General features: G+C 50.5%; 2 long non-coding RNA genes and 1 pseudogene across 5 annotated transcripts; all 3 read right to left on the minus strand.

Annotated features, from left to right (window-relative positions):
- Positions 1-3,379: 3,379 nt before the first annotated feature.
- Positions 3,380-5,573, minus strand: LOC126990642 (mastermind-like protein 3; annotated as a pseudogene).
- Positions 5,574-11,897: 6,324 nt separating this feature from the next.
- LOC126990641 (uncharacterized) lies at positions 11,898-13,580 on the minus strand. Of its 4 annotated transcripts, none has more exons than XR_007744615.1 (3): positions 12,469-13,580; positions 12,037-12,432; positions 11,898-12,000 (listed from the first exon to the last, which is right to left on the minus strand). It is a non-coding gene; the product is annotated as an uncharacterized LOC126990641 (long non-coding RNA). The 4 variants fall into 4 exon arrangements; XR_007744612.1 differs by having other exon boundaries at positions 11,925-12,432; positions 12,469-13,113; positions 13,223-13,580; XR_007744614.1 differs by having other exon boundaries at positions 11,925-12,432; positions 12,469-12,881; positions 12,940-13,580.
- A 6,001-nt stretch (positions 13,581-19,581) lies between these two features.
- On the minus strand, positions 19,582-21,053 carry LOC126990640 (uncharacterized). The gene is made up of 3 exons (XR_007744610.1): positions 20,665-21,053; positions 19,812-20,543; positions 19,582-19,712 (listed from the first exon to the last, which is right to left on the minus strand). It is a non-coding gene; the product is annotated as an uncharacterized LOC126990640 (long non-coding RNA).
- Positions 21,054-21,071: the final 18 nt, after the last annotated feature.

Raw genomic sequence — 21,071 nt, forward strand, 5'->3', positions numbered from 1 at the left:
AAAAACTCCTTTGGGTACCGGTACCGGTACCGGTACTAACGGTACTTGAGTTTTCGGTACCGGTACTACCGGTACTCAAATTAACGGTACTTGCCCATCCCTATTGCTCACCCGACGATAAAAAAGATTCTCAAACACTGTATCAAAACAAAAACAACCAAAACAAACAAGAAAAAACAGAGAATCATCTAGTGGGACATTCCTCTTCCTCTGTCATATGCGCATTCGGTATCCGTCAGGTTCGGCCCGCCCCGCTCTTCCCTCACGGCACTTACAATCTACTTGACATAACACTTTACAATACGTTCTCCCGCGCCTCCTCCAAGATCTTCCAAGTAATAATGTGTTACTTATAGACGAATTTTTGGGGTTTCATGTGTTGTAAGGACTCTTTGGGAAACTATTTATACATGATTAAAGAAAAATATACATACATACAATATCAATTTCTTTTTCTTATGAACTGGCACGGTGTGTGTGTGGGATGAGCTATTACATACGGATGGGAAAGTAGTGGTAGTAGTAGTAGTAGTAGTAGTAGTAGTAGTAGTAGTAGTTGTAGTAGTAGTAGTAGTAGTAGTAGTGGTGGTAGTTGTAGTGAGATAGAGATAGAGAGAGATACACGACGATTATTCTTTCTTTCTCTTCTTTCTTGCTTTAAAATTATATAGCATCTTCTTTTTCTTCTTCTTCCTTCAGAATCATCATCTTCTCCAAATGAATCTTCCTTCTTCTTACAAACTACTTTCTCTTGTTAAAAATCTGATAATCTTCCTCCTCCTCCTCGCCTCCTCCTCCGATCCTCCTCGTTAAAGCTATAGGATTATGTACAAATATTTAACAGAATAGATCATTTCACCAAAAATCTCGAGCCCCGGCTCTGGGCTCGGTCACGACGGAACACCTACACGGACACTCAGCCAACGAGGTGGCGCGTTACTGGTCTAGATTGCCCTCCCCCCCTGCCGACCGGCCTCCTGCCGCCTCCCTCCCTCCCTCCCTCCCTCCCTACCGTCCTCTCTCCCTTCTCCTGCTCTGCCGGTCCCTCCCTCCCTCGCCCCTCCCCGCCGCGGCGCGCGAAGGAGCGACTGGGAAGTCGCTGCGTGGGGCTGTTGGTCTGCTGTCGTGTGTGTGTGTGTGTGTGTGTGTGTCGAGGACGCATAGTCAGTTGTCGGTCGGGGTGTGGTGCAGGCTGTGGTGGTGGTGGTCAGTGCTGGGTGTCAGGCAGAGCCTGTGCCTCCAGGGCGTCAGTCACTCGGTCAGCGGGACGTGGAGGAAGAGTCGTGACAGTGAGGCGGTCAGACGGTCAGCCAGTGCCTGGCGCGGTCATGGTGGGGGCCAGCCAAAGCCGGGCCGCGCCGGGGCGGGCCGAGGCGGGGCGCGGCGCCACGCGCCGGGGCGGTGAAGCACACACGTGCGCGTGGCCGTGCCCGGCACCGCGGCTCCACGCGGTGCTGCTGCTGCCGGCGGCGGCGGCGGGGCGTGACGAGGTCAGGTCGCGGCGGGAAAGCTTAGTTACCTACTTTGGCATGTGAACCACTAGTGTGTGTCAAGCTGAACGGTGCCGCGGCGGCGGGGCGGGGCAGGGGCGGGCGGGCCTGGGGCGGCTGCTCGTTCTGGACTGGGGCCGGGCCGCCTGCCCTGCCCGCCCCGCCCCGCCACGCGTGGACAAAAAAAAAGCTTATTAGAGTATTACAAATCACTACAATGCTTCACTATCTTTGGCAGTAGTGCACATTGAGGCGTGCGGCGGCCCGCTGCCCCGACCCGCCCGACCCGCCGCACCCATTGGGCTGCGCTCCGGGGACTCCCCGTGTGGCTCAATGGGGGCAGCGCACCGCCGGCCTGGGCGTGGCAGTGGGTGCTGCCGCGACCCTACCTGCGGGGCTGCGGCGGCGCAGTGACTGGCGCAGGCGTGGCGGGGCATGGGCGGGGCGGCGGCACGGGCGGGCGGGCGGGCGGGGCACGGCGGGGCAGCACGGCCGGAGAACTGGACACTGAGCGACACACACATGTGTCTGCCCCGCCCGCTGCCCCGCCGGCTGGTGGGCGGGGCGCCGACGCCCTCGACACGGGGTGTGGGGGAAAATGAGGGGTGGGCGGGGCACCCCGGCCCCTTGGCCTCGGGGCGGGGCGGGGCGGGCGGGCGGGCCCACGTGGACGTGCCCGGTGGACGCGTCACAAAGTGAACTATAAAATATACTTTACAGTAAACATCTAAACAGTAGCTGACACAAGCTCAACTCCGAAAATATTTCAACATTTCCTTGACGCGTTGCTGAACCAAGAGTCCCAGCGGCCGGCGAGGCCCCGCGCGTGTGCGTGCGTGCGTGTGTGTGTGTGTGTGTGTGTGTGTGTGTGTGTGTGTGTGTGTGTGTGTTCATCAACAACGGACACAAAGTCATAGAACTGTCAACAAGACGCAGCAGCAGCAGCAGCAGACCGGGGCCTGAGCGGCGGCGCGCTGCAGGGCCCCCGCCGCTGCTGCTGCTGCTGCTGCGCTGGGTCACGGCGGGGCGGTGGTGGTGGTGGTGGTGGAGTGGTACACGTGGCAGTGTGGTGCGGCATGGCGGCAGTGTGTGGTACAGTGTGGCGGCGGCGGAGGCGTGGTGTAGAGGCGGTGAGTGTGTGTGTGTGTGTGTGTGTGTGTGTGTGTGTGTGTGTGTGTGTGTGTGTGTGTGTGGTGTGGCGGCGGCGGCGTGCCACACAAGACACCTCGTATGAAAGACCAGGTCCAGACTCCCTCGCGGCCGGCTTGCGGCGCGGCCCTACTCTCCAGTACACGGACACGCACGGTATGTACAGGACAACAACGGCTCCTCGCTGGCGAGCGTCCCGCGAGCCTCCATCAATGCCGTAGTATAACATACACAGTATTAAAGCTCAGTCACTATATCACAACCCATAAATAGTAAAATAGACTAGAGCACCACTTGGCCATCATAAATATCAAAATAGAGGCTATCACTGCTGGTGCCTCTCCCGCGGCGGGCGGCGGCGCGTCGCGTCGCGCGCGGCCCCGCCCGCCGCTGCTACACACTCGGGCGTCAGTGTTCGGTTTTAAGTATGAAAAGCATTTGGTTGTTAGACTAACTCTTGAACCATTGCGGCCAACAAACTGCTCAGCCTCCTCCACCATATTGCTCTGGACGTAGCAACTTGCATCTTCACGAGACCTGAGGAACCGCCGCCGCTGGCCCGGGGCGGCGGGGCGCGGGCCGGGCCAGGCTTTCTCGCCCGGCGGCGGCGGCGGCGGCGGCGACGCGGCGCGGCGCGGCGGCCACGCGCGGGTTCCACTCAGCTCCCAGCTTGCGAAAATTATCAGTTATACCTAGGAACCTTGCGCAAAATACTCTACAGTATCAAAAATATAAAGAGCTCTGCATAACCGTTACAACAGCACACTTCATTACATCACAGAAACGGAGACACAGCCTTCACGAAGGTGAGAGTATAAACGGGCTGCCTCCCGCTGGCCCCGGGCTGCGGCGACCCGCGGTGCTGCTCTCTGCCCCTCCTCGCCGGCCCCTCCCCCCCGGGCTGCGCCGCGCCCCGCAGCCAGCCCCCACGCGAGGAGGGGGCTGGGTCTGGGCCGCGGCGCGGGGCGAATGTTTCACGGTACAGAAGCGCAAGGCACAGCTCTTGTCGTGCGGCACTTGGCACGGCTGGCGGCGGCGGCGGCGGCGGCGGCGGCGACTACTGCTTGCGGAGCAGCGTCGCCACCGCCGCCGCCGCCGCCGCGGCCAGCGGGGTCCTGTATGGACGCGCGGAGGAACACGCGCGGCGGTGCGTGCCGCGCGGGGCGGGACGGCGGGCGGCGGCGGCGGGCGCCTCGACCACCGTCTGAGCAAATACTGTGAACTATTACATCTGGAGTACAAAGGCTGAACCATCAACAAGGACATGCTGGGGGGCGGGGGGGCCGGCGAGGGGGCAGCCCCGCGGGGCGGGCGGCGGGGGGCCGTGGGCGGGGCGGCGCGCGGCTCAGGCAGTCATAGGACACATTGATTACTGATTCAGAATCTTCTTCTCGTAGGATCCTCAACAGGCTTCTCTAACGCATCCATACAGAGTTCGACATTACTTCTATCACAGCCAATAAACGCTATTTTGGGCATTTACTTGAGATAAATGAATCCAATATATTAAAAATTTTATCATAACCCAATCGAGAAGTGTCTCGTATCACGCTCACATCACAGGCTAAGACGCTGGAATGAAAGATCCGAAGCAGGTCAACAATGCCCCCACTCCCCTGCTGGCGATGAGTGAGTTAGGGAAGCGTGTGCGTCCAGTGTTAGGCTGCCTACGTACGTACGTACGGTAGTAGTAGTAGTAGTAGCTGCTGCGGCGGTGCGGGCTGAACACACAACGCCAGAGACTATCCTGGCAACGACGACTACTGCTGCGGCGGCGGCGGCTGCGGCCGTGTCCGCCGGCCACCGGGAAGGACGCGGCTCCCGTTTGGTAACAGCGGGACTCCCAAGGAGGTTAAAGCTATCGAGAGTGAGATGGTGGCCCGACGGCCCCTGCACCCGCCTGCTGCTGCTTCGGGGCTGGGGCGGGACTAGCGGGGCGCCGCGGCGCCTAGTCTGCCTTGGTGACCAGCTGGTGCAGCTCGGAGAGGAAGGCGCGGTTGACGAGCGCCAGCGGGTTGTCCTGCGTGGGCCAGTCCGGGCGGGCGGCGCCAGCGAGGAGGGGCTGCCCACCATGCTGGGCGCCAACGACTGATATCATGGCGCCCATGCCCATGCCCGGTAAAGCGGCGCCGGCCACGTCCTCGTCCTCGTGGTGGCGGCGGCCCAGCGGCTGGCCGTGGGGCTCCAGAGGCCGCCGCAGGAGGGGCTCGCGAGGCATGAGGGGCGGCTGCTGGAGGTCCATGGGCGGCGGGTGGCGGGGGTCGTGGGGCTGCGGCGGGTGGCCCTGGGCGTGGCGCGGGTCCTGCAGGATGCGGGACAGCAGCGAGGAGTGGGGCGGAGGCGGCGGCGGCTCGCTGAGGCCGCCGTGGTAGATGCGCTGGTGGTCCTTGAGGGCGTACTTGTTTTTGAACATCTTGGCGCACAGCGAGCAGCGGACGGCGGGGTTGTTGAAGTGGACGCGCTCCATGTGCTTCCACAGGTTGCGGCGGCAGGAGATGAGCTTCCCGCACAGCTGGCACGAGTGTGGCAGCGAGCTGGGCGGCAGCGGCGGCGAGGCGGCCACACGCTCCCCGGGGCCCGGCCCCACCGGCACCACCTCGGGCCGCGGCTCCAGGCGCTGCTGCTGCTGCTGCTGCTGCTGCTGGTGTTGCTGCTGCTGCTGCTGCTCCGTGCAGGGCGGGGGCCGCACCTCCCGCAGGTCCAGCGGCGGCTCGTGGCGCACCTCCGGCCGTGGCTCCGGCGGCGGCGGCGCGTCGTAGCGCGCGTCGTGCCGCAGGTCGTCGCCGCACATGAGGTGCCGCTCCGCCTTGTCCGCCGCGTCAGGATCTGTAACATACACAACACCCGGGTCACTCACGGCGACACACACACACACACACACACACACACACATACACACACACACACACAGGAACAAGTTCAGACTATCAGGTAAAAAATTGCTTACTCATCCTTACCAAGAACAGCAACGTCAATAACAACAACTACGACAACAATATTAGCAGTAATAATAATAATAATAATAATAATAATAATAATAATAATAATAATAATGATAATGATAATAATAATAATAATAATAATAATAATAATAATAATAATAATAATAATAATAATAATAATAATAATAATAATAATAATAATAATAATAATAATGATAATGATAATGATAATAATAATAATAATAATAATAATAATAATAATAATAATAGACTAATAGTAATAATAATAATACACTAATAATAATAATAATAATAATAATAATAATAATAATAATAATAATAATAATAATAATAATAATATAATAACTAACAGCAACAACAATAACAGCGGTAGCAGCAGCAGCACTCCATCCTGTCCCTGCCAGGCCTGTGTTTGGCTGAGTGCCTGCTGGGGGGCAGGACACACACACACACACACACACGCACACACACACACACACACACACACACACACACACACACACACAGTAAAACCCGTGGTGTGTTCCTTAGCCTTTTAATGTGTCAACAGTACAAAAGTTGTCTTGACGAGTTACCAACCATTGGCTCCTTAAGAAAAGTATCACAATCTCAGATCACTACACGCCAGAGTATCACATTCACCGCCTTACACTACACGCACGTACGCACACACGCTACTCGTTAGGTCCACGCGCCTGGCGGCAGCGGCGGCGGCGGCGGCAGAGACGTGCCGCCGCCGCCGCCGCCGGGCGGGCGCGCGGGCACCGCCGCGTGTCGGGCCGGCCCTCCCGCGCCTCCGCTGATTGGCGCGCGACGGGCAGCCAGGTTTCAGCCCCGCCCCGCCCCGATACAGGGCTGGTGCGGCGTGGGCGGGGCGGGCGGGCTGCCGTGGCAGCCAGGAAGTATCCTTGGAAGAGGGTTTTGGTGACACTTTTCGTAAACAGCAACAAACGACTGAAAGTCTGGCGAATGAATTGACGGGGGCGTCGCTCCCCCCACGGCGACACGGGGTGTGGTGAGTGGCGGTGGTGGTGGTGGTGTCAGTAATGGTGGTGGTGGTCCTTGAAAACAAGAACACGGGGCACCGACGCTGCGCCCTGCCTGTGTGCCGCACTGATGGTCGGGCACACACACACACACACACACACGGGCGGCAGTGAGGGCCGTGGTGGCCTGGGGGTGACGGGGGGTGGGGGTCACGCTGCCTGGTCTTATGGGGGAGGGCTGGGGGGGGGGGGGGGGAGTCGACGCCGCACACTGTTGGGAGGCTGTCAAGGCTTGAGGAGGCATCGTTAGCGTAAGTCTACCGGTGTTTCTACAGCACTGGCGAAGGCAGCTACAGTGTCGGTCACACTCAGGAACTGTTGGGGTGCCTGGGGCGGCCCCGCGGCCCCGTGGCGCTGCGGCCCCGCCTGCCACGCCGGGCGGTGCCTGGCTGGGCGTCCGCCAAGGGCCTTGTGTGCCCAAGGCGGCGCGCCCCGAGGTGGAGGGGCCCGCGCCGCGGGGCGGGGCGAGGCGGGTGACTAAGTGTTCAGCTCGGCGGAGCTGGTGTTGGTTGTCTTTCATGGCCGCCCCGAGCACGGCGCGTCGGGGCGTGTGTCTTAACGCTAGCAGGAGTCTTTATCGCTATGAACAGCAGCAAACTGTGGCGCCGCTCGCCGCCGACACGACGCCGGATTACCGGGACAACAACAAGCGTGGCAAGCCTACACGCGGGGCCGGGGCGCGCCTACTCTCGCCTGGCCGGGCGCCCGCGGCCACGGCGGCGGCGGGCGCCCCGCGGGGGTGGAGCTACGGGCGGCGGCGGGCCCGCGGGCCGGGGGCGGCGGGTTCCGGCGGGGCAGGGCAGCGCCTCCGCCGGCCTCGCCAGGTTAATCGTTAACGCGTACTAATAATTCTTAGATTTAAAGCTACAGTGTATCACCTAGAGCCCACCAATGGTCCAGTGCATGCACGGCACAACACATCACAGAACTGCGGCGGGGCGGGGCGGGGCGGGGCCCGGGGCGCGCCGAGCGACCAACACTTCTTGGCACAGGGCCGCCGGGGGCGCGGGCCCCGCGCCGCGCCGCCCCGCGCCCCGCAGCCCGCGCCTCAGGCCGCGGGGCGTCAACTCAACTAGTATCACAGAATATTGAGAATACGTCGCACGCCGCGCGGCGCCTCTATCACTTTCCACCCGCCGCCCGCCCGGCGCCGCCGCCGCCCGGAGGTGTCCGCCACGGCAGACTCAACATTTGGCATCTACATCAACACAGCACAGCATCACAAGGTGCGGGGCGCCGCGCCGCGCACCACGCCGGCCCCCACACGACGCGCCGGGCAGGCCGAGGACAGCAAGGCCGGGGGGGGGGGGGGGCACAGAAGGGGTGGAGGACGGGAGGGGGGCAGAACAAGGGGGCGGAAGGCCAGGGGGAGGGGCGGGGCGGGCAGGATAGGAGGATAGGATAGGAGGACAGAGGAAGGGCAGGAGAGGACAGGAAGGGCAGGGGAGGACAGAGGAAGGGAAGGGGAGGGCAGGGGGAGGGCAGGATAGGAGGGCAGGATAGGAGGACAGAGGAAGGGCAGGGGAGGACAGAGGAAGGGCAGGAGAGGACAGAGGAAGGGCAGGAGAGGACAGAGGACGGGCAGGGGAGGACAGGGGAGGGCAGGGAGGGCAGGAGAGGAGGGCAGGATAGGAGGACAGAGGGAGAGCAGGGGAGGACAGAGGAAGGGCAGGGGAGGACAGAGGAAGGACAGGAGAGGACAGAGGAAGGGCAGGAGGGACAGAGGAAGGGCAGGGGAGGACAGGGGAGGAGGGCAGGATAGGAGGGCAGGGGAGGACAGAGGTAGGGCAGGGGAGGACAGAGGAAGGGCAGGAGAGGACAGACGAAGGGCAGGGGAGGACAGGGGGAGGCCAGGGGGTGGGAAGGGGAGGGCAGGACAGGGGGGGAGGAGGACAAGGTGGCAGGGCTGGGGCACGGGGAACGGGGGCTGAGGGCCACCCCGGGAGTCGGGTGTGGGCGTGCAGCACCTGCCCCCCCGGCTATCACAGACTACGGGGCGCGGGGCTGGGGCGGCAAGGGCGGGCGGGGGTTATCACACGGGGTGGCTTGGGCTGTGGGGCGGGGCAGAGCACACACACACACACACAACACTCACTAGGAGGGAGGGGGCGGGTGCTGGCGGGCCTCCGGGTGACTAAACACAGCACAGCATAATATTATTTCTCAAGAAGTTTACAGGTCATTTGAATGTCACCTAGACTTAGATATATAAAAATAAATATATAGGAGCTATAGGTAGTCAGATACAGTCTATAATGTATTCATATGTGTATATAGATATATAGTTAGATGCCTACTCTTAATTATAGTAATAATAGCAATCATCATCATCGTCATCTCGCTTAGGATACATTTGTGACATGAACTAGGGAGAGGGAGAGGGAGAGGGGAGGGAGGGAGGGAGGGTGGGAGGGGAGAGGGAGAGTGGGCATGGGAGAGGGAGAGTGGGGTGGGAGAGAGGGAGAGGGGGGAGAGGGGGAGAGGGAGATGGGGGAGAGGGAGTGGGGGGAGGAGAGGGAGAGTGGGGGGAGAGAAGGAGAGGGAGAGTGGGGGTGGGAGAGGGATAGTGGGGGGGGGAGGAGAGGGGTAGGGAGAGGGAGAGGTGGGGAGAGGGAGAGGGAGAGTGGGGTGGGGGGGGAGAGGGAGAGGGATAGTGGGGGTGGGAGAAGGAGAGGGAGAGTGGGGGAGGGCGAGGGATGGTGGGGAGGGAGAGGGGTAGGGAGAGGGAGAGGTAGGGAGAGGGAGAGGGAGAGTGGGGTGGGGGGGGGAGAGGGAGAGGGAGAAGGATAGTGGGGGGGGGGAGAAGGAAAGGGGTAGGGAGAGGGAGAGGTGGGGAGAGGGAGGGGGAGGGGGAGAGGGAGAGGGAGAGGGAGAGAGAGTCAACCAAAATATCATGTTATGAGATCAGCGTAATGCAAGAGAGGTTCACTTCTTCTTCTTGACGGGGTACTTGTGTACGTTGACAAGGTGTTTGCGCAGGTACTCGGCAGTTCTGAAGGCCGCACTACAATGGGCGCAGGCGTGGTAGAATGCCGGCGACTGGTGCATGGTGGCGATGTGTTTCTTGAGGTTATAAAAGTTACTGATGAGCTTGGAGCAGTATGGGCAACACTGAGGGACCTCCCGGGACGCTATCACCGACCCCGCCCCGAGACACACCACCCCTTCACCTGCAACACACACACAGGTATTACCAACTGCCCAGCACCTCAGAGCCTACCACCACCACCACCAAAGCCTGTCCCATTACCACCAAAGCCTGCCCCAACACCATCATCCCTTCACCTGCAACACACAGGGCCTACCACCACCAACACCAAAGCCTGCCCCAACACCACCACCCCTTCAACACCATTGCATATACGGGGGAAAATGACCACCACCTCCATCACCACCACCACCACCAGCGCCAGCACCAAAGCCTGCCCCATCACCTGTCCCAGCACCTCAGAGCCTACCACCATCACCACCACCACCAGCGCCAGCACCAAAGCCTGCCCCAAAACCACCAAAGCCTGCCTCATCACCATCCCTTCATCTCCACAGACCTTACTAATAGCAAAGCCCCGCTCATCACCACCGTTAGAGGGAGGCGGTAGCTGAGTGGTTCGCGTTCCGCCCGCCGCCACAAGCTGTCAGTGTTCGGCCCCCGTCGAGTGACCCATGACTACCCACATGCTACCCCGAAGACCGCCTATCAACCCAGACTCCAGGGGCCAACATGAGCCAAGCAAGATGGCACCACTATAAAAACCTGCCCGCGCCATAACGGAAAGGGGCCGACCACCATGACCACCAAAAAAGCAGAGACGAAAAATAAAAACAAAACACCATCACCTACATCACCATACCTGTCTTCCCCTCCACCACCACCACCACCATCTCCTAACCCCTCCCATCACCACCCATTTCGCTACAGCCACAGTCAAAGCAATGCCCTCCAGCCTCCTCACCAGAGCAAGCCTCCACGCACCATCCCCCCTTCCTCTCCCTCTCTCTCAGTCCCTCCAAATAAAGTACATTGGCTTAGTATAGGATAAAGAAAATAGGGGGTCACTTAGCCATATTGTGGACTGGGCTAGCTGTATTTGAGTCTACCTATCTACCTATCTACCCATTTTCTTTATATTTTTACCTATTTTTAACTATTTCATCTCATCAGCTGTCCTTATATTTCGTCCTCTTTACCGACCTACCTTAATGTTACACTATTGACCTATTAACCTATTTGCCTATTTCCTTCCCTATTTAGCTTATCTTATATTTCTTCCCCTCCTTCCTACCCATATTCTTACCTATCAATTGCAGCTATTATTTTCTTACCTATTCCTTCCCTACCTATATCTGTCTGTCTGTTCTGGAGGTGTGGTGGTGGTGGTGGTGGTGGTGGTGATGGTGGTGGTGGTGGTGGTGAATCTGTTATTATTATTATTGGAAAGGTGATGGTGTGTGTGTGTGTGTGTGTGTGTGTGTGTGTGTGTGTGTGTGTGTGTGAGAGAGAGGGTGTGTGTGTGCGCGCGCAAACCATATACCACTACTACTACAACTACTACTACAACTACTACTACTACTACTACTACTACTACTACCATCTCTACTTTCTGAATGTCAGGAAAAGTGTAGGAAAAGGAAATAGAAATAAGGAAAAACAAGAAACGAAAAAAAAATATGAAAAGAAGAAGAGAAGGAGAAGAAACAATGAGAAGGAATGAAGGAAAGTGAATAAAGGAGGAAAAGAAATGAATAAAAAATGTAGTTCTAATGATTAAAAAAGAAGATAAAAAGAAAGGAAAACAGAAGAAGAAGAAGAAGACTAAAAAAGAAAAAGGAGAAAAAGAGATAAATTACAATAAGAAAAAGAAAAGAAAAGGAAGATGAAGGATAAAGAAAAGGAGAAAAAAAGATGAGGAATAAAAAAAAAATAAAAAAAAATGCAAATAATAATAGGGAAAAAAGTGTGTGTGTGTGTGTGTGTGTGTGTGTGTGTGTGTGTGTGTGTGTGTGTGTGTGTGTGTGTAATATAATAAAGGGGAAGACTAAATGAAAGAAAAAAAAAGGTGAAACAGAAAATATCAAAAGAAATAACGATGAAAAACAATTAAATCTGAGCCTATCTCCATTTTCCTCCCTTCTATAGACCTATTTTTTTTTAATTAGGAAAGAATCACACCTGGAACACCTGAGATTGGAGTTACCTGTCTGACCTTTCCTTCAACCTACCCAAATAAAAAATAATAGTAACGATAATAATAATAATAATGAGTGATTTTACCTGTCCAAATTCTACCTTATACCTGTCCAAATTCTGTCTTATACCTGTCTGTTTATACCTGTCCAAATTATATCTTGTACCTGTCTGTTTATACCTGTCCAAATTCTACCTTATACCTGTCTGTTTATACCTGTCCAAATTATATCTTGTACCTGTCTGTTTATACCTGTCCAAATTATACCTTATACCTGTCTGTTTATACCTGTCCAAATTATATCTTGTACCTGTCTGTTTATACCTGTCCAAATTATATCTTGTACCTGTCTGTTTATACCTGTCCAAATTATATCTTGTACCTGTCTGTTTATACCTGTCCAAATTCTACCTTATACCTGTCTGATTATACCTGTCCAAATTATATCTTGTACCTGTCTGTTTATACCTGCCCAAATTATATATTGTACCTGTCTGTTTACACCTGTCCAAATTATATCTTATACCTGTCTGTTTATACCTGTCCAAATTCTACTTTACACCTGTCAAATTATACCTGTCCAAATTCCACTTTATACCTGTCCAAATTCTTCTTTACACCTGTCAAATTATACCTGTCCAAATTCTACTTTATACCTGTCAAATTATACCTGTCCAAATTCTACTTTATACCTGTCAAATTATACCTGTCCAAATTCTACTTTATACCTGTCAAATTATACCTGTCCAAATTCTACTTTATACCTGTCAAATTATACCTGTCCAAATTCCACTTTATACCTGTCCAAATTCTACTTTACACCTGTCAAATTATACCTGTCCAAATTCCACTTTATACCTGTCCAAATTCTACTTTACACCTGTCAAATTATACCTGCCCAAATTCCACTTTATACCTGTCCAAATTCTACTTTACACCTGTCAAATTATACCTGTCCTAATTCCACTTTATACCTGTCAAAAATCTACCTGTTCACCTGTCTAAATCTACCTGTCCAAATTCTACTTTATACCTGTCAAATTATACCTGTCCAAATTCTACTTTATACCTGTCAAATTCTACCTGTCCAAATTCTACTTTATACCTGTCCAAATTCTACTTTATACCTGTCAAATTATACCTGTCCAAATTCTGCTTTATACCTGTCCAGATTCTACTTCATACCTGGCCAAAATCTACTTTATTCCTGTCTAATTTTACCTGTCTAAATTCTACTTTATACCTGTCAAATTATACCTGTCGAAAATCTACTTCAAACCTGCCTAATTATACCGGTCCAAATTCTACTTTATACCTGTCCAAAATCTACTTTATTCCTGTCTAATTCTACCTGTCCAAATTCTACTTTATACCTGTCAAATTCATACCTGCCTAATTATACCGGTCCAAATTCTACTTTATACCTGTCAAAAATCTACCTGTTCACCTGTCTAATTAGGGAGACACCAATACCTGGCAGACCTGAGATTTGACTGACTGGCTGATTTCTTTCTCGACCTCACAAAAAAAAAAAAAAAAATGACAGCCATGTTTTTACCTGTCCAAACTACCTCCTACCTGTCTTAATTAGGGGAATACAACACCTGGAGGGACTGAGATACGACACCACAATCGACACCACTTGACTCACCACCACCACCACCACCACAGCTAACCAAGAGAGTATAACCACAACCACCAACACCACAGCCTCACCACTGTCAACCACCATCATCACCACCACCACCACCAAGCCACACCAGAAAGCACTTACCACCACAGCGACAGCACCAGAACAGCACCTATCACCACCACCACCACCACCACCACTGTTCGACCAGCCACCTAGCGGACCACCATCACCACCACCACCACCACCAGCGCCAATTTTTGAATATTTTTTTTACATCATCAATGGCATGAATGAGACACAAATTAGATGCATAGAAAACGGGTGTTGAGGTTTTAAGGGGAAATTTGTATAAAAAAAATTGTATTTCTACGTATATATAAAAAAAATTGTGAATTGACTTAAAAATTTGCTGTGATTCTATTTCTTCTTTCTCTATTTTTTTTTTTTACTTTTTGTTTTTGTTTTTGTGAATGAAAAGAAAAAATATACATACATCTGATTGCTTTTTTCTTTTTTTCCATTCTTTTACATCATCACTAATATATTTTTTCATAATTTCAATAGATATTTTTTTCATCTCCATATTTCTTTTTAGTCACCCAACAAAAAATTTATCAAGGTTGACTGACTGATTTTGAAACACACACACACACACACACACTCTCTCTCTCTCTCTCTCTCTCTCTCTCTCTCTCTCTCTCATTCTTCAATCTTACTAACTGACATTCCTTATATATATATATGTCTTTACACTTTTTAACCTTATCTTTCTCTATAAATCTTCTAAACACTTCTATTTTTGTTATTTACTCTTATATATAATTCTTTACATACTCCTAAATCTCTCTATATAATTCTACAAGAGCCTTCTACTTCTTTTCAATCTCTTTCGTTCTATTATATACGCTTTCTCTCTCTCTCTCTCTCTCTCTCTCTCTGTTATTGAGTTGATCCTAGTTTCAGATTATTTTTTCTCAATATGCTGTGGTTATGAAGCTTACACACACACACACACACACACACACACTCACACACACACACAAGGATATACACACAAATATACACACACCACCTCAATCTCCTCCTTCCCTTCCTTCCCATGATGACCAGAGGAAGAATGGAGAAAGGGAGGGAAGGAGAGAGGGAGAGAAAACCCCTCCTCCCCCTCCCTGCCCCCCAGACCCCCTCCGGCCTGCGTCCTAGCTGTGGGTTGGTTACTGACACCGAGAAGCGAAAAGCAAAAGCCAGGAAGCGAGTTAATAGAAGCAACAACACTAAGGATACAAACACGGGTAATGGTAGAAGGTGACTCGACGAGGCTCTGCTGAGGGGGTGGGGGGGAATTGAGGCATTGTAAGGGGCACTGAAGTATTTTAGAGGGGAGAACTGAGGGATTTTAAGGGGCACTGAAGTATTTTAGAGGGGAGAACTGAGGGATTTTAAGGGGCACTGGAGTATTTTAGAGGGGAGAACTGATGGATTTTAAGGGGCACTGAAGTATTTTAAAGGGGAGAACTGAGAGATTTTAAGGGGCACTGAAGTATTTTAGAGGGGAGAACTGAGGGATTTTAAGGGGCACTGAAGTATTTTAGAGGGGAGAACTGAGGGATTTTAAGGGGCACTGAAGTATTTTAGAGGGGAGAACTGATGGATTTTAAGGGGCACTTAAGTATTTTAGAGGGGAGAACTGAGGGATTTTAAGGGACACTGAAGTATTTGAATGGGGAGAACTGAGGTACTTTAAGGGGCACTGAAGTATTTTAAAGGGGAGACCTGGGGGACTTTAATGGAGACGGAGATATTTAAAAGGTACAACTAAAATATTAAACGAGGAATTGAGGTATTTTAGGGGGGACTTGAGAGATCCTAAGGGGCAAACTAAAGGTACTAAAAGGGAGACTGAGGTATTTCAAGGGGGGACCGTGGTATTTTAATGGGGAAAAACTGAGGTATTACAAGGGGGACTGGAATATATTAAAAGGGAAAAACTAAGGTACTCAAAGGGGAATTAAAGCATTATAAGAGGGATTGAGATATAATAAGGGGAAAAATTAAGATATTATTTGGGGAACCGAGATATTTTGAGGAGAAAACAGGTATTATTAGGGAGACTGAGATATTTAAAAGGAGAAAACTGGTATTATAAGGGGGACTAAGATATTTAAAATGGGGAAACTAACGTATTACAAGGGAAACTAGGATATCTTTAAGGGGGAAAACGGAGGTATTAAAAGGGGAACTAAGGTATTATTTTCATAAGTATTATTGTTAACTGATTAAGGGGAAGGAAGAGGGAACATAAGAGGGATAAATTTAGCGATTATTAACATTATTATTGACTGAGTGGCTGAGTGGGGCTAATATTAAGAAGTGACTGAAGCTTCCATCATTAACATAAAAAAGTAATAACATGGAATAAGTGTTAATCATGACATACAGAAAGTTTATATATATATTTTTTTCTAGGAACCAGTCATTGATGCGTGTGTACCTGTGTGTGTGTGTGTGTGTGTGTGTGTGTGTGTGTGTGTGTGTGTGTGTGTGTGTGTGTGTGTGTGTGTGTGTGTGTGTGAACAGAGAAAAAGGGTAATGAAGGAATAGATAAACAGAGAACCAGTCAGTTTTATTGTTGTGTGTGTGTGTGTGTGTGTGTGTGTGTGTTACAGGTTTTCCACATTAAAGAAACACATAAAGGAACAGGTGTTAGTGATTATAAATGACACGTAAAATCATATATGAGAGACCAGTCAGTCATGTCATTAGTAATTCTTATTGTCTTCCAGTGTGTTGAAAAATCATGAATATCTGTCTTTTCTTCCTTTTTCTAACGGTCACATATTTTCCTGCTGTGTGTGTGTGTGTGTGTGTGTGTGTGTGTGTGTGTGTGTGTGTACGTATAGCCGCCTCCTCCCTCCCCCCCTCCCTCCCTGGCTTATGTTCGGGGGGCTGCCTCTCCTCCTCTCCATCCATCACACACACACACACACACACACACACACACACACACACAATCACAAGCTCTACATGTCAATACTTTTTTTTTTTTTGGGGGGGGGGGGGTAGGGTAGGGGGGGTAAGGGTGTTTGTGTAGGCCTCCCCCACACACAACACTACCCCTCCTCCTCCTCTTCCTCCTCTTCCTCTTCCTCCTTGTTGTTGAATATTTGCCAGATGTTGTGTAATTACAGTGTGAGTTTACCCTGAGTTTCCTATAATCTCCTCCTCCTCCTCCTCTTCCTCCTCCTCCTCGTCTCCTCTTCCTCCTCCTCCTCTCTAAACTTTTACCAGATGCTGCACAGTCATATATTCTTACAACCTTTTCCTCCTCTATTCCTCCTCCTCCTCCTCTTCCTCCTCCTCCTCCTCCTCTTCCTCCTCCTCCTCCTCTTAACTTCCGCCATATGCAACACAATCACAGTTCCTTAATTAGTTTCCTCCAGGCATTGCACCATTTCCAGGACCAGTTTCAACACTCCACACGCAACACAAGCTCGCCAGAACACATCTCTTCACACGCAACACAAGCTCGCCGGAACACCCCCCTCCACACACGCAACACAAGCTCGCCAGAACACATCTCTTCACACGCAACACAAGCTCGCCAGAACACACCCCTACACACGCAACACAAGCTCGCCGGAACACACCCCTCCACACGCAACACTGGTATGATGTTTCGATGCAACACAGGACAACATGAGCTTGAGTTGGTCCTGTGAAGTTGCGAGAGCGAGGCAACACTCCCGGCGACACCTTTTGGAACACTCGGAGCACTGGACACTCGACGCAACACACGAGACATATGCTTTTGGTTTGCCTTGATAATGGTTTCCTGTTTTTCTTCTACGTCTTCAATACTCGTTTTTTCTCCTTTTTCTCTTTTTTTTCGTTTCCTTTACCGTAAAAAAAAAAAAGCTTTATGAATTTTAACTTTTATTTTCCTTGATTTGGTTTGCTAATGTGATTTCGTTTTCCTCAATTGCTCTGTGGCTAACTCCTTTTCCGCTGGTTTTATTTATGTATTGTTTTTCTGCATTTTATTCAGTTCGGTCGGTCCTTAGTGCATACCTCATACCTCAATCTCTTATCTATTATCTTTTTTATCTATTTTCCTTTATTTTTCTATTACTTATTCAATTCTGTCGGTCTTTAATGTATAGCTTGGTTTCCTAAAGGGGCTGTTTACACTGGGGCAAATTTTCCGTGGATCTTCAGTCAAACCAAGATTTTCACTACATCAACACAGAACAGCCACATCTTGCTGATATACTTTCTTCCACTTAATAACATGAAGGGAATTTTACACTTTCTTCGCCAGAACACAAAACAACCACACCATCGTACTGATATATCTTCTTCCACTGAATATCTGAACTGAATTTTGATGTTCCTTCCACTGAATATCTGAACTGAATTTGATGTTTCTTCCACTGAATATCTGAACTGAATTTGATGTTTCTTCCACTGAATATCTGAACTGAATTTTGATGTTCCTTCCACTGAATATCTGAACTGAATTTGATGTTTCTTCCACTGAATATCTGAACTGAATTTGATGTTTCTTCCACTGAATATCTGAACTGAATTTGATGTTTCTTCCACTGAATATCTGAACTGAATTTGATGTTTCTTCCACTGAATATCTGAACTGAATTTGATGTTTCTTCCACTGAATATCTGAACTGAATTTGATGTTTCTTCCACTGAATATCTGAACTGAATTTGATGTTTCTTCCACTGAATATCTGAACTGAATTTGATGTTTCTTCCACTGAATATCTGAACTGAATTTTGATGTTCCTTCCACTGAATATCTGAACTGAATTTGATGTTTCTTCCACTGAATATCTGAACTGAATTTGATGTTTCTTCCACTGAATATCTGAACTGAATTTGATGTTTCTTCCACTGAATATCTGAACTGAATTTGATGCTTCTTTCACTGAATATCTGAACTGAATTTGATGTTTCTTCCACTGAATATCTGAACTGAATTTGATGTTTCTTCCACTGAATATCTGAACTGAATTTGATGTTTCTTCCACTGAATATCTGAACTGAATTTGATGTTCCTCTTCACGGCTACAATATAAAACAGCAGCAACATTCTTTCCATTTCTTCAACTTTCTTTTCCTTATCCAACTTTCTTTTCCTTATTCAATTTTCTTTTCCTTATTCAACTTTCTTTTCCTTATTCAATTTTCTTTTCCTTATTCAACTTTCTTATGCATTTTCTCCAAACCAATCATAAGAACACATCTCAAAACTTCCTCATATTCCACACTCACCAAAATTCTCTCGCCACACACAAGACACCCATGGCCAACTAATATCTCTTTTTCATCCAATATTTGAACTTAACACTCGCCAGGCCTTCCTTCAAACACATCTTAACATGGGTATACATATTTTCCAGTCCCTTTCCTTAGATATAACCTCCACATACCCCTACACACACACAGTTAAGAGGAGGAAGAAGGGCTGGGATGGAGGGGTATGGGTGGGGTAGAACACATCTTAACATGGGTATATATATTTTCCAGTCCCTTTCCTTAGATATAACCTCCACATACCCCTACACACACACACAGTTAAGAGGAGGAAGAAGGGCTGGGATGGAGGGGTATGGGTGGGGTAGAACACATCTTAACATGGGTATATATATTTTCCAGTCCCTTTCCTTAGATATAACCTCCACATACCCCTACACACACACAGTTAAGAGGAGGAAGAAGGGCTGGGATGGAGAGGTATGGGTGGGGTAGAACACATCTTAACATGGGTATATATATTTTCCAGTCCCTTTCCTTAGATATAACCTCCACATACCCCTACACACACACAGTTAAGAGGAGGAAGAAGGGCTGGGATGGAGGGGTATGGGTGGGGTAGAACACATCTTAACATGGGTATATATATTTTCCAGTCCCTTTCCCTAGATATAACACACATACACACATTATTTAGAGGAGGACGAAGGGCTGGCTGGGATGAAGAGGAATGGATAGGGTAGACTGTTTAGTGTCGGGGGTAAACTAATGTTAAAACTAGCCAGTCCTTCCTTAACCCCTCGACTGTGGATTTCCTACCAGAAGACCTCGCCAAGCTACAGGAATGGAACAAAAAGTGGCTGCTACAATTCAGTGAGGAAAAATGTAAAGTCCTGCACCTTGGGAGGGGATATCCAGCACACCAATACCACATGGGAAACACTCCACTATCCACCACAGAGGCAGAGAAAGACCTGGGAGTATTTGTTACCAGGCTACCAGTGAAGGGATATCCAGCACACCAATACTACATGGGAAACACTCCACTATCCACCACAGAGGCAGAGAAAGACCTGGGAGTGTATGTTACCAGGCTACCAGTGAAGGGATATCCAGCACACCAATACCACATGGGAAACATTCCATTATCCACCACAGAGGCAGAGAAAGACCTGGGAGTGTATGTTACCAGGCTACCAGAGAAGGCAAAATCCCTGACAATCGCATCGGACGGGTTAAAACACATCGTAACATAGGTATATATATTTTCCCATCCCTTCCCCCTACGTACATCGACATAGGGGGTAGGGACAGCTAGGTAGGGGTCAGTTTTGTGTGTTTCGGGTGTAGACAAACACGGCTGTAGTACTTTTCAAGTATATTTGACACAATGAGTTTTATTCTAAATACCATGGATATTTCTACAAGTTGCATAACAATTTGTACACGGTTTGAACACTGCTCTGCTATCGCTACCGACATTCAGGTGTTGTGTTGTGTGTGGCTGTGAGGCTGCAACACTACCGACAACTGCTGCTGGGTGGCGGGGCTTGGCGGAACACTTACGACACCTCTCTCAACGCCGACTCAAGACCAAGCTCACCATCACCACCTATATGACCGACACAGGTAACTCCACTCTCTCTGACCATCATCACCACCTATCTGACCGACACAGGTAACTCCACTCTCTCTGACCATCACCACCACCTATCTGACCAACACAGGTAACTCCACTCTCTCTGACCATCACCACCACCTATCTGACCAACACAGGTAACTCCACTCTCTCTGACCATCACCACCTATCTGACCAACACAAGGAACTCCACTTTCTCAACCATCACCACCATCACCATCATCACCTATATGACGAACACAAGTAACTCCACTCTCTCTGACCATCACCACCAACACCATCATCACCACCTATATGACCGACACAAGGAACTCCACTTTCTCAACCATCACCACCTATCTGACCAACACACGTAACTCCACTCTCTCTAGACCTCCACCATCACCGGCATCACCAAACGCTCTCTCCTCACCCACCTAACCAATACTAGCAACACCATTCTCAACACCACCACCCCCACCATCACCGGCATGACCAGACACACTCTCCTCACCCACCTAACCAACACCAGCAACACCATTCTCTCAATACCATCACCACCACCGTCTACTCCACCCATATTACCAACACCACCATTCTCTCGTCAACACCAACATCACCATTCTCACCCATATAACCGAAACCAACACCAGTTCCTCATCACCCATATAGCCATGAACACTATCGCCACCTCTACCACCACATGCCATTTACT

Source organism: Eriocheir sinensis, unplaced genomic scaffold (genome assembly GCF_024679095.1).
Source record: "Eriocheir sinensis breed Jianghai 21 unplaced genomic scaffold, ASM2467909v1 Scaffold1839, whole genome shotgun sequence".
Classification (NCBI taxonomy): Eukaryota; Metazoa; Arthropoda; class Malacostraca; order Decapoda; family Varunidae; genus Eriocheir; species Eriocheir sinensis.